This window comes from Physeter macrocephalus, chromosome 11, assembly GCF_002837175.3.
Source record: "Physeter macrocephalus isolate SW-GA chromosome 11, ASM283717v5, whole genome shotgun sequence".
In the NCBI taxonomy this organism is placed as follows: domain Eukaryota; kingdom Metazoa; phylum Chordata; class Mammalia; order Artiodactyla; family Physeteridae; genus Physeter; species Physeter macrocephalus.
In genome coordinates, this window is record NC_041224.1 from 135,114,775 (window position 1) to 135,126,020 (window position 11,246).

The 11,246-nt window shown below is 41.1% G+C and overlaps 1 long non-coding RNA gene and 1 other non-coding gene across 2 annotated transcripts; one reads left to right on the plus strand and one right to left on the minus strand.

The window, feature by feature from the left end:
• Positions 1-5,481: 5,481 nt before the first annotated feature.
• Positions 5,482-10,640, minus strand: LOC102990331 (uncharacterized). The gene is made up of 3 exons (XR_448766.2): positions 10,598-10,640; positions 9,929-10,090; positions 5,482-5,753 (listed from the first exon to the last, which is right to left on the minus strand). It is a non-coding gene; the product is annotated as an uncharacterized lncRNA (long non-coding RNA).
• A 72-nt stretch (positions 10,641-10,712) lies between these two features.
• On the plus strand, positions 10,713-10,819 carry LOC112063524 (U6 spliceosomal RNA). The gene has a single exon (XR_002891033.1). It is a non-coding gene; the product is annotated as a U6 spliceosomal RNA (small nuclear RNA).
• Positions 10,820-11,246: the final 427 nt, after the last annotated feature.

Sequence of the window (11,246 nt, forward strand, 5' to 3'; positions counted from 1 at the left end):
AGAACAGCACAGCTTGGCCAGTTCCTACACCTGCACGGCAACTCTTTTTCTCTCATATAACTCATGCTAATGTTGCTGTTTGTATTGTATTTTTAGATATTTTCTTTTCATGTAATATAGTTGTGCAGCTGATTTTATTGACTGTCTAGATTTTTTTTTTTTTTTTTTTTTGCAGGCCTAGTGGAGTTTTAAGTCCCCTAAAGTACTTGGGGGAGAGGAATAAACTACATGTCTCAAGGAGAATGCTGTCAGTGGCAAGGTACAGAAAACTCCCTCAGAGTCATCCCATGGAGGACAGGGTTGAAGCCTTGGTGTAAAAGAGCATTCTGATCTATAAATTCTAATAAGAGAATTTATGGTGATAAGCAAGAGGAATGCATTTTTTACAAAGGATACTAGGAGATGGCAGTCTGTGGGAGGTCACAGTATAATTTTCAAAAACATGACTTTTATATAAATAATAAGCATATGTCAAAAATTTATTTAACTTATTAATGAAGGAAACAGTACAATGGTGAAATTGATCCAGAGGGTATCTAGGAAGCTGATATATAGGATTGGTGAAAAAAAGAATGCTGGAATAAGATGGCAAAATTAGATACAAAACTGGTAGATGTCCTAAGGGCAGTAAAACCATAATCTTTGAGGTTATTTTATTGACTGGGAAAAAAAACATTATCAATTTTCTATGTTAATATTTAACTATACAGAGCCTAGGCTCTGATCAACAGTAAATGGTCAACCAAACAAAATTACATTTCCTAGACAATCAGCCTTGTTAGGCAGTCTCGTTAGAGATAATGCTCTAGTAGAATATTGAAGGGGCACACAGTACTTTCTGTTTTACTTGTTACGTTTTGGGTATTTTTCTTTACAATGATGTGCAGAGAGCAAGTCTTCTCAAATTTCCCCACTATCCTTTTACGAAAGGCATGTTTGTGTTGGTGGAAAATCCTTCCTATCCAGAATGAAGTCTGAAAGTTGGGAGAAGACCTCAGGGGGCGCTCACCAAGTTTTTTGTACTCCCCAGTCATGTCACCATGAAACTCTAGCATAATTACCTTAGATAGTTATAAAATCTGCCTTTAACAAGTCATGTCACTTAGTTCTAGCATTTGGGTTCCAGGTACAAGCTCTTATACTGTGTCACCTCTGCCATAGGAAAATTGCAAGAACAGTACTATGAATATGCATATATCTTTTGCTTAGATTCACTAATTGTTAGCATCTAGTAAATTTGCTTTATCTCTTTCTCTTTCTCATACTCCCACAAATATATTTTCTGGAATTATTTGAAAGTTAACTATACATATTATGAAATTTCACTCCTAAATACTGTGGCATATAGTCTTAGAAAGAAGAACTTCTTTTTTTTAATAGTAGATACTATGATCCTTTCCCCAGATGCCCCTTCAGGGATGAAGAAATTATTCCTCCCTATTTTGGGAGTGCACTGGCAGATAGCCCTTAGCTGTCAGCCTTCCCTGGAAATTGGCTTAGCTGGGGAGACCATGTAAACCAAGGTCACACCCTCCCCAGGGCCATCTGTATTCCATGAATGATTGATGTGAGTTATAAAGTCCTGGACTCCTTCCTGAATGAGGACAACTTGCAAAGGCCATTCCAGCTTCAGTCCCCCCAAGGGGACATAAGGCCTTAGCTGAGACTGCATTGCAACCCAAACTTTCTCTCTGTTCATTTCTGCTTTTTCCGCTCTTCCTTTCTCTTCCATAGGTGTTGATTCCAAGAGCACTTCCCAGTGACATTCCTGCACATTAATCTCTGTTTCAGAGTCAGCTTCTCAGGAACATCAACCAGAATGGTGCCAGAAGTGGCCTGAGAGAGCTGAAACTAATATTATCAGTTTTAGTGACTCATTCTAGAATTTTATCATCATGGCAGCTAAAAAGTACTTTCTCGTGTTAGACTTAAAACTCTCCTGTTTCAACAGTCTCCAAGATATATTAATTGAAAAAAGTTAAGATGCAGAGTGTTGTATGTTATGAGCTTCCACTTGTGAACAAAAGAGAGAATACAAAAAAGGGAGAATACATTTACATATAGGCTTATATGTGCATAGAATATCTTTGTAAGGAAATACAAGAAACCTGTAATAGAGGTTGCCTCGAAAGAGAAGATCAGGGGTCAGGGGGCAGGTGACTTACTTTTTACTGTAAGCTCTTTGATATTATTCTAATTTCTGTCATGCACTGTATGACTTTTTTTTTTAAGGCTGGAAACAAAATAAGGCAAAATAGTCATGGTTACTAATTCTGGGTAGTAGGAATATGGGTTTTGTTGTAGCAGTTGTAATTTTCTGTAGTTTTAAAAATTAAAATTTCTAACACCTTTTGGTGTTAGAAAAATTGCAAGAACAGTACTATGAATACGCATATATCTTTTGCTTAGATTCACTAATTGTTAGCATCTAGTAAATTTGCTTTATCTCTTTCTCTTTCTCACACTCCCACAAATATATTTTCTGGAATCATTTGAAAGTTAACTTTTAAATGAGTCAGACAAGGATCATTTATTATAAAACCATACCTTATGCTTTGTTCTCTTCTCGGCATTTCTAAATTGATATTTGGCTGATTTACTGCACTACTTTTCAGGGTATTGCCGCAAGCTTAATAGTTTTCAAGGTCATCCTTTTCATCCCTCATTCAGAAAGACATGAAGTTGGCATGTTAATTTTTCTAACATTAAAGACATGTTAATTTTTCTAACACCATATATCTTGTGGATATAGAGACCATCCTACTTACTGAAACATTTCATTTATTTGAATGTGTTCGGTGAATGAATGAATGAATGAGAGTTCATCAATTATTATACAAAGAGGGAAATACCCTATCATCGGATACAGGGCCACTGAAATTGGGCCCCCTGCCAGCGACACAAATGTGAAATGTCATGAAGCGCTTGTTAAAGCCGGCTGGATCCTCTCCCTTCTGCTTCCTGTTTGCCCAGTGTGCACATGGCAGAGCTTGATGAACTCCTCCACTGATGAGAAGGCCGGACATCAAACCACAGAAAGGGAAGAGCTAGCACAGCTTTGCACTCAGCAGATACTCAGTACACGTTTTTGACTCACTGATGACTATTTGGACACCATCAATGTATTTGAGTCTCCGGGAAGGGCCTGATGGTTTGCCTCCTGGGACGCATCATGAATTAGTTAAGGTCACAGTGGTGCTGCTTTGCTTGCAGCGGCTCCTGAGGACTAATACATTCCTGAAAACTGGAAAAAGCCCAACTTCATGTCTTTCTGAATGAGGGATGAAAGGGATGACCTTGAAAACTATTAAGCTTGCGGCAATACCCTGAAAAGTAGTGCAATAAATCAGCCAAATATCAATTTAGAAATGCTGAGAAGAGAACAAAGCATAAGGTATGGTTTTATAATAAATGATCCTTGTCTGATTCGTTTAATTTCCTTCTAGGCAGAGGGATAAGCCTGGGTGAAGGAAAAGAAACAATAAATTAAACAATTTTTAACTATCAAAAAATTTCATTTTGTCTTGTATAACAAATTAAAATGAGAAAAATATATTCTAGGCAGATATACTGGTAAGAGAATTAAACTCTAAGAAGAATCATTGTCAACCTTACAACAAATGTGTTCCAAAGGGATTTCAAAGGGATCATGTAGATACTGGCTCTACATTCATTTTAAGGAAGACATATTTATTGAACACTTACTATTTTCCAGCCTCTGTTCTAGATGCTGGGGACACAATATTGAACAAAGCAGACTAAAATTCTTGCCCCCGTGGAGCTTATATCCTGGGGGGAAAGAAAATATATACAGACGCTATGTTAGAGAAAGTTAAGAGTTAAAAAAAAAAAAAAAAAAAAAGTAGGGATGGGGATAGGAAGTGTGGGGTAAAGCCTTACAATTTTAGATAGAATAGCTATTGGAAGGCCTTATGAGAAAATGATGTTTGTATAAAGATCTGAATAAGGTGAGAGAGAGTCACGCAGACATTTGGGAAAGAGCACTTTAGATGTGAAAATAGCATGTACAAATGCCCTGAGGCAGGAGCATGCTTGGTGTTTTGCATTGAGGCTACAGCAGAGTGAATAGGGGTTGAGGTCAGAGAGGTAGCAGAGGTCAGATCAGGACAATTTATTGACCCTTAGCCCCAACCTTTGAAGTGGAAAGGACCCTCTCCCCACTTCCTGGTCAATGAGGGAGCAAACAGACTGGGCAATTGATTGTTCTTAGGACTTGGAGCCATAAGAGAAAGAATTAAAGCCTTTGGCACAGGCATGGTGGCAGTAAGAGCCCCATGGCAGCCGTGTCCACTGTGCAGTGTGTGCAGTGCCAGCAGCAGTGCCCCGCCCAGAGTGTCATGGTGGAGTCACCGTGGATATGCCTTCCACCCAGTCTTCCTTAGGTTCTGTCTATGTTCTGAGTCTAGTTCTCCAACCTTCCTATCTTCTATGAACTAACTGGTAAACCAACAAAAATTCCCTGCTGCTAAAGCTAGCCAGAATCACTTCTTGTGCTTTGGAACTGAAAATACTGACGGACACTCATGAAACTCAGGATTATAGTTCAAAACCTCCTTTAGAGCTGAGGTACTGATTAGTAAAAAGCAGACAGACACAGAGAGAAAACAAATAAACTAACACTAGATTCATTACTACTGTCCACAACTATGGTTTATAGTGGATTAACACTTAACATAAAACAGGTCTGTACAGTAGTTCATGGTTCCAAAGATGGCTGCAATGATATCACCCCTCCCACATGCTCTTCTGCATCGTGACCTTGCCATTCCCCCAACAAGAAGTGGTGTATGTTTCCTCTGTCTTTGAATCTGTGCTGGCTCTGTGAGCTATTTTGACCAATGAAATGTGACAGAAGTGATGTGTAATTCCCAAGGCTGGTCTTCCATCTTGGAAGTCAGCTGTCATGTAAGAAGTTTCCTTGCTCTGCTGGAGACCAGTGGAGAGAGGCCTGAAGACACCTTGAACACTCCAGCACCAACCAAACTCCCAGCTGAACACAGTCCCATGAGTGAGCCCAGCCAAAGTTATATGAAGCAGGACTACCAGCTGAGTCCAGCCCAAATTCCTGATCCACAGACTCCTGAGCAAATAAAATGGCTGTTATGTTAAGCCTCTTTATCATGGGGCTGTTTGTTACACAGCAATAGATAACTGAAACATACAAATATTGTCACAATACAAAATTTTAATTAATCAATTGCATGAGGGTTCAGTCAGGAAGTTTACAAAGACAGGTGTGTGTGTGTGTGTGTGTGTGTGTGTGTGTGTGTGTGTGTGTGTTGAGGGAAGATCAAGGAGATGTCTAGGAAAATTGAAGGAGGAGGAAGAAGAAAAGGGAAAGCAGTTAACAGAAGGGCTCACCTTTCAGGACCATATTTTAACCTGAGAAGCACTGGAAACCAGTTTATTAAACTGACTTGTGTTCAACTATTGATCATAAAAAACCATTTATCTACCACCTCACCCTTCAGTGGAGAAATTGGTAGAGACATGATTTCACTGGTTTTGCTCACTGATGCATCCCCAGGTGACTGGAAGGGGAACTCATAAGTGCTCACTGAGGACTTGTGGCAGGAAATAAACACACATGGAAACCATAATATAATTAAAAATTCTTACCTAATAAATATCAGAAATGGAATAGAGTAGTTCATCCAATTTAGGGTTTCCAACCTGATGACTGGTGAGATGGGAAGAGGCGGAATGAGTTACTTGGAGAGAGTTCCAGAAACCTATAAAAGAGATATAATACCATTACCAGAGGCTCAGAAGAGTTAGGAAGGCTCACAGTCAAAATAAAGCCAAGGTTTGTGAAAACTATTCATAAAAAGGCTTTAAACCTATATTTTTCAGCAGTAGTTCTCTCTAATTTAGACCTCTGATTTTACCTTCATCTTTTTCTTATGTTTCATTTTCTTAAATCAGAAAAAGACCTTCACTTTGGAAAGTCTAAAATATACACGTACAGAGATAAAGGAGATGATGGAGCACCTCACTGCTTTAGATGAGTTTAGGTCTCTAGGCCCCAAAGCAAGGTTTGGCAGAGGGTGGTGTGGCCCCACTGAGTGTCCTCAGTTGGTTCTGTCTCAGAGGGCCTGGAGGTCCAGCCTTCTTGAAGGGAGATGCGTCTTGTATCGAGGTTGGGTCTAAAGCTCAGGCATTGTTTAGGCTAAGTAGCTTCATAAGACCCACAGTCCTTCTCTTTGAGGTCCTACAAGCCTTTGGTAAGTTCTAGTAATACTCAATTGGCCCTTTCCAGTCCATCACTGCCCTCCAGCAGATGTAGCATGTGCCATGCCTGAGGGCTCGCCTCATCAATCAACCCTGCCAACCAGCCACATAGGAGGGAGCCGCTGGATGGAATGCCCTGTGGCCAAGTGGGACACCAGTCCGTATAGCAGCAGGTATGTACAGGATAAACATACAGAATCCCACACATGTCTATTCTGTGCTGGGCAGTAGTCAGGGAACCCACAACTGACCTCTCAGCCTTTGGAATAAGCATGGTTTGACACTGATGCATAATGCCTTCCTTCAAAGGCTTATGGTGCTCTGGATGGACACACTGAGTCCTTCCTCTTTTGTAACTTCTGATGAATACAACACATTAGCATCCCAAGTAATATTAAAATATTACTGATCATCAAAAGTACAAGAATGATTACGATTTTTCCCAAGGGGAATCCCGGAATGCTCCTTTGTCCAAATGACCTTGGCAGAAACTGCAAAGCTTACACACGCACTGCCTGCTCCATTGAAATGAACTCATACTCTGCTATGTCGTCCAATATTCTTATGGATAAATGCCCAGAAATGAACTCATAAAGTTAAATAACTTTTTCAGGTCATTGATTTGTGGTTTAACCTTAATGTATTCTTTAGCAAATGTCATGTATTGATGGGCCCACAGATGAAAAGTTTCTTGAAATAAAGTATAAAGTCAAAATGTTAAAAGAATTATACATTGAATAGTATAGCATCATGTCAAGATGAAATGTGCATCTTTATCGTAGAAGACAAACTTATGTTTGCCAAAGGGAAAGCAGGGGAGGGGTAAATTGGGAGTATGGGATTAACAGGTGCATACTACTATAAATAAAATAGATAAACAAGGATTTACTGTATAGCACAGGGAACTATATTCATTATCTTATAATAAACTATAATGGAAAAAAATGAAAAAGAATATAGATATATATATATAGATATATGTATAACCGAATCCCTTTGCCGTACACCTGAAACAAATACAGGATTGTAAATCAACTATCCTTCAATACAAAAAAATAAATTAAAAAATTTTGTAATGTGCATCATTATAGGTATTACAAAAAAAGACTAGAAGCAACCCAAATGTCTATCAATAAAGGTTTAGTTAAGTAAATTATGATGCATTCACATACTGGAATATTGTTCAGCTGTACAAAAGAATGAGGAAACAAGTTATGAACAGGTAAGGAAAGGTTTCCAAAACCTGTTAAGTAAAAAACAAAACAAAACACAGTTCAAAAAATTATGGCATGCTTTGGTAAAGAAGTGAGAAATGTAAGAATGTATATTTGAAATTTGCTTGTATTTGCACTAAACAATTCTGGAACTAAGTATATGTAAGAAATTAAGAAGAGTGGTTACATATGGAGGGTAGGAACTGGGTTAATGGAAACATTGGTTGGGTGAGGGGAGACATTTCACTATATAACTTTTTATACGTTTTGGTTTTGACTCATGAGGACGTATTACCTATTCAGAAAGTTAAATTAAAAAAAAGAAACCAACCCTAAAAGTGTGTAACAGCAAAACTTGAGTAACTCAGGTCCTACTCATAGGGAATTTGAGGTGAGTTGAACGTGTTAAAGACAGGGGTGGTGAGTTTTGTCTTCATTCCATGGGGAGGAGGGAAGTGCAGAGATGCTGGAAGAGAAACAGACTTTTCTCCCAAGTCTCCAGCTCTTGTAGTGGATGAATGGGGAGAAAAGAGGAACATGCCTCTATCTTGGTCCTAGCTTTATCCAGGTCCCCTACAGGAAGTCCAGGGCACATGCAAGTTTTTAACAAAAACCTAACACCATTGGAGACATGCATTCAACAAACATGAAGTACCTACTATGGGCATATAGACATTAATAACAGTCAACTCTAGTCCTTAAAAAGATCATGATCCAGGAGTCGGGGGCAGGAGAGTAAAGTGGTGTGAGACAGCGTGAGAGAAGCATCCTCTAGCCTAGGAAGGCATGCACGTGTGCGGATGGGGAGAGGTGTGGGTGTAGGTGTCAGGATTCTCCCAGCAGGAGAGAGGTGAGCTGAGTTCTAAAAGACTACCAGGAGTTAAGTGAAGAGGAAGATGGGAGGGGATTCAGAGAGAGGGCTTGTGATGTGCAGAATCACAGAGGAACGATTCTCCCAGCTCATGGTATGGGGGCAGGGGGTGAGAGGGAAGGAAATGGCCATGATAATGCTGGAGAGGAGACAGAGACCAGACTATGAAGGGCTTTGAATGCTGGGCTAAGTTTCAGATTCTGGCGTAAAGGCTAAGGGGACTGACATATTAGGTTTGGGTTGTGGAGAGAGTTCCGCTGCCACTAAAGACGGAGATGGAATACTTTGCCTGTGAATTACTGCTTGTGATGGTTATTGTCCTAAAATGTACAATTGCCTTACTAGGTTCTGGTAATATGTACAGTATTTGCTACTGCGGAGCACAGGCTCCGGACGCGCCGGCTCAGCAGCCGTGGCTCACGGGCCCAGCCGCTCCGCGGCATGCGGGATCTTCCCGGACCGGGGCACGAGCCCGTGTCCCCTGCATCGGCAGGCGGACTCTCAACCACTGCGCCATCAGGGAAGCCCTGCTACTATCATTTTTGAGAGTTAAAACAAAGCAATATGGTCTCAGTCAGAGTGCTAACAGGAAACAGATGGCACATTCAAAGGAGGATGATTCTAGGAGGATTTATTTACAGAGGGACAACACACAGGTGTGGGCATAGGCTAGGTGTGGGCAAGGGATGCGCTGGTGACCTGGGTCTCATAGCAGCCTGGCTGACAACACATGCCTAGGCCTGTTATGGACTAAATGTTTGTGACCCCCCTACCCTTCTGCAGCCCCTAACCTCCCAGTGTGATGGCATCAAAGAGGTAATTAGGCCTTTGGGAGGTAATTAGGTTTAGATGAGGTTATGCAGGTGGGGTCCCCGTGATGCGATTACTGCTTTTATGAGAAGGGACCAGAGAGTTTTTCTCTCTCTCTCTCTCTCTCTTTCCCCACCATGTGAGGAGGACAAGGCAAGAAGGCAGCTGTCTGCAAGCCAGGAAGTTGGCTTTCACCAGAAGCTCACCATGCTGGCACCCTGATCTCAGACTTCCCAGCTTCTAGACTATAAGAAATAAATGTCTGTTGTGGAAGCCACCCAGTCTATGGTACTTTGTTACGGCGGCCGAAGCTGACTAAGCTGGGATGACCAACACAAAGCCCATGTGGACAAGGGCAGGGAACCGCTACTTGAATCCGGAAGCAGTGAGACAGTCATGTGAAACAGCCAGATTGAGAGGAGCAGTGAACTTCGGTTAGGACCTCACAGGGAGCAAACCAGGGCCAGAAATATCCTGACCTCCCTCCCCTCCCTCCCACTCATCTCCCAGGCACTCAGAGGGCCGAGAGGCCCAGAGATGGAAGTCAGTCTTCAGGGACTGAAAGCAGGGTACAGAAGGATGGAGCATGGGTTTAAAGGGGCAAATGACAGAGGCTCAGCACAAACATTATAATTAAATTTCCCTCAACTTGTCCCTTCCTGTGTGTCTCCTCCCTCCCCCAAAAAAGTAAGAGGGAAGAATTTTGCTAGGCAAGTGTATGACTTAGAAAAGGCTAACTACTGCAACAGACTGACCCTAAAATATATCATGGCTGAAATACCATAGAGTTATTTCTTGTTCACAGAACAGGACTGGGTAAACTGCATGGGTCAGTGGAGCTCCTCCTTGTGTATCATTTGGGCAGCCGAGCTGATAGAGGCTCTGCTGTCTTTTAACTGGTGGCTTCCAAGGTGGTCCTGGGGGTCATCTGCATTCCAGCCAGCTGCAAGGGACAAAGAGCAAGAAGGGTCAGCACGGGGTTTTCATGGGTCAGGCCTGGCAATGGCACACACCAATTTAGCTCCTCCCACTGTCTGGGACTCAGTCACAGGGCCACTCCTGTCAGCAAGAGGGTAGCTGGGCCATGTGGTCCAGCCACGTACCCAAGAAGAAGACGAGAAGCAGTTAGCTTCTCTGCCATAGCATGGAAATGATGTCCTTTTGCAAAACTGGTTTGTACTAAAATATTTTTTAATTGAAAAAAGTTAAAAAAATTTTTTTTAATTCTAAAATCAAGACTAAACTTTTGATAGAACCACACTATTCAAAACAGTTTTATAAAGTTTCTGTCTAGCTCCTAACAGTGAGAATTGTAAAGTGCAGTGCAGTGCATGGACCAAATCACTAAAGTTCTGAATTAGCCAACAATGTCAAATTTTAATTGCAAAATGTATAGCCCCTTCATTTTACTTTCCTTACAGAGAAATCTCTCTCTGCTTCCAATTTATACCTCTTGTTTGATGGTCACCATCCTCCCATGACATATGTGATTGAGCCCAGTGAAGTCTTTGAAATTTGCTAAGAGCACATCAGGAATATACACTGCCAAGAATCACAGACATTCAGTGCTCGCTTCGGCAGCACATATACTAGAATTGGAATGATACAGAGAAGATTAGCATGGCCCCTGCGCAAGGATGACACACAAATTTGTGAAGCGTTAAAAAAAAAAAAAAGAACAAAAAAAGAATCACAGACATTCATAATATAAGACAAATAAACAATTCTGTTCAGATGGCCTGGTATTACAGTTATAGTATAGTAATATAGTCCATCCTGGAGCCATTAACAAAATTAATCATCTCTATGACTTTTACTGTCTGAGGTCTCCTCTTTAAGCTCCTCGCTGGTCCCTGGCATGGCAATTTACTCCTTTCATGTGGGCTGCTGTGTGCTATTACTGTACCCATCACAGTGAATCATGCATACTCAGCTGCAGACTTGTAGCTTCCCATCTTGAGAGCAGATTCCCTGCCTCATTGCTTTTGTCCTTAGCCTCTAACACATTACAAGGCACATGCAGGCAATACATTTGAATGAAAGAAAGAAGAAATGAATATCAATGAGTGCAGTTTTATTTTGGATCTCCCAAAATGCTT